We start from the raw sequence: 3,074 nt of genomic DNA on the forward strand, positions 1-3,074 counted from the left end.
TTGCATAATAGCACTCAGTTTCCGGCTTAGGCCCAGCCTTGGGTTTCTTCATCGGAGGGGCAAACCTTTGTGTGGAGATCGGGATCGCGCGATGGTTAACTCCTACCAACCCTTCCCCCAGGAGCATGCGTCTAATACTTTGCTTCGATAACTAATAGGCTTTTGCAATAAGTATGTGAGTTCTTTATGACTAATGTTGAGTTCATGGATTATACGCACTCTCACCCTTCCACCTTTGCTAGCCTCTCTAGTACCGCGCAACTTTTGCCGGTACATTAAACCCTCCTTCCTCAAAATAGCCACCATATATTTTCCTCAAAACATTCACCGTACCTACCTATTATGGCATTTTCATAGCCATTCCGAGATATATTGCCATGCAACACCACTGTCCCGTTTTTATGACACGCACCATCACTTCCATATTGCTTATAGAGTCATACTTTGTTCTAGATATCGAGTTGTAAGTAAATAAAAGTGTGATGATTTGCATTATTAGAGAATTGTCCCGTGTGAGAAAAGAATGATGGAAGCTATGATTCCCTCACAAGTTGGGATGAGTCTCCGGACTTTACAAAAAAAATAAAAGAGGCCAGCGAAGCCCACAAAAATTAATAAAAGAGGCCAAAGAAGCCCACCAAAAAAGGAAGAAAAAAAGAAAAAATGAGAGAAAGAGAGAAGGGACAATGCTACTACCTTTTTCCACACTTGTGCTTCAAAGTAGCACCATGTTCTTCATAGAGAGTCTCCTATTTTGTCACTTTCATATAACTAGTGGAATTACATCTTTTGCACAACCACTTAGTTTTCTTTTTGAGCTTTCATACACTTATAGCTCTAGTGCATTTGTTGCATGGCAATCCCTACTCACTCACATTAATATCTATTTATGGGCATATCCATAGCTTGTTGATATGCCTACTTGATGTGAGACTATCTTCTCCTTTTTTGCAACCTCCACCACACTCCATTCCACCTATAGTGCTATATCCATGGCTCACGCTCATGTATTGCGTGAGAGTTGAAAAGGTTTGAGAACATAAAAAGTGTGAAACAATTGCTTGATTTTCATCGGGGTTGTGCATGATTTAGATACTTTGTGTGGTGAAGATGGAGCATGGAGAGACCATATGATTTTGTAGGGATAACTTTCTAAGACCATGCTATTTTGAAAGGCAGCAATTACCTTATTAGTATGCCTGAATTATTATTGTTTTTATGCCAATATAGAATTTCCTTTTGAGTCTTATGGATCTCAATATTCATGCCACAATAGAGAATATTACATGGATAAATATTTTAGGTAGCATTCCACATCAAAAATTCTGTTTTTAACATTTACCTACTCGAGGACGGGCAGGAATTAAGCTTGGGGATGCTCTATATGTCTCCAACATATCTATAATTTTTGATTGTTCCATGCTATTATATTACCTTTTTGGATGTTTTATATGCATTTATATGTTGTTTTATATTATTTTTGGGACTAACCTATTAATCTAGAGTCTAGTGCCAGTTTTTGTTTTTCCATGTTTTTGAGTATTGCAGATAAGGAATATTAAACAGAGTCCAAACGAAACAAAATATCCGGAAAGATTTTTCTTGGACGAGAAGACATGCATGAGACTTGGAGTAGGGGGCAGGGCAACTTCCGGGAGGCAACAAGCCTGCAGGGCGCGCCCTCGGGGGTGGCCACGCCCCCTAGCTTTTGCGGCCCCTGCATGTCTCCTAACCCTATTATTCGGCCTATAAATTCCCAAATATTCATGTATCGCCAAAGGGAGCCACGAAAATACTTTTACACCGCCGGGAGCCTCTGTTCCCGAGAGATCCAATCTGGGAGCCTTTTTCGGTAATCTGCCGGAGAGGGAATTGCTCACAGAAGGCATCTACATCAACTCCATTACCCCTCCGATGATGTGTGAGTAGGTCACCACAGACCTACAGGTCCATAGCTAGTAGCTAGATGGCTTCTTCTTTCTCTTTGATCTTCAATACCATGTTCTTCATGATCATCATGGAGATCTATCTGATGTAATACTCTTTTGCGGTGTGTTTGTCGAGATCCGATGAATTGTGAGTTCATGTTTAGATTATCTATGAATATTATTTGAGTCTCTTCTCAATTCTTATAGCATGATTTCATATCTTTGCAAGTCTCTTAGAATTATTGGTTTGGTTTGGCCAACTAGATTGGTAATTCTTGCAATGGGATAAGTGCTTACTTTTGGGTTCAATCTTGTGGTGTCCTCACCCAGTGACATAGTAGGGGTAGCGAGGCACGTATTGTATTGTTGCCATTGAGGATAAAAAGATGGGGTTTTCATCATACTGCTTGAGTTTATCCCTCAACATCATGTCATCTTACTTAATGTGTTACTATGTTCTTCATCAACTTAATACTCTAGATGCACGCACGAGTCGGACGATGTGTGGAGTAATAGTAGTAGATGCAGAATCGTTTCGGTCTACTTGACACAGACGTGATGCCTATATGCATAATCATTGTCGTGGATATCTTCATAATTATTCGCTTTTCTATCAATTGCTCGACAGTAATTTATTCACCCACCATATTATTCTTCTTCATGAGAGAAGCCTATAGTGAAACCTATGGCCCCCGGGTCTATTTTTCATATTATATTTTCAGATCTATAAACCAAAGATACCAAAAATATATTCCTGCAATTTATTTACTTTTGTTTCCGCAATCTTTTATACCTATCTCTATTAGATCTCATCCTTGCAAATAACTCTGAAGGGATTGACAACCCCTTTATAGCGTTGGGTGCATGTGTTTGATTATTTGTGTAGGTACTACTATTGGAGTGTTGCTTGTTGCTCCTACTGGATTGATACATTGGTTCTCAACAAACTGAGGAAAATAATTATCTACTTCGCTGCATCACCCTTGCCTCTTCAAAGGAAAACCAACGCAAGCTCAAGAGGTAGCACTCCCCTCCGAGGCACTTTTCTCCTCGAGCAGTTTCTCCTAGGTTGCGATCTGCTCCTTCTTGTTGCCGCGCTCCTTGCGGAGCTTCACCTTCTTGACCATAAGTTTCAACACGAGGTCG

This window comes from Hordeum vulgare, chromosome 3H, assembly GCF_904849725.1.
Source record: "Hordeum vulgare subsp. vulgare chromosome 3H, MorexV3_pseudomolecules_assembly, whole genome shotgun sequence".
Taxonomy (NCBI): domain Eukaryota; kingdom Viridiplantae; phylum Streptophyta; class Magnoliopsida; order Poales; family Poaceae; genus Hordeum; species Hordeum vulgare.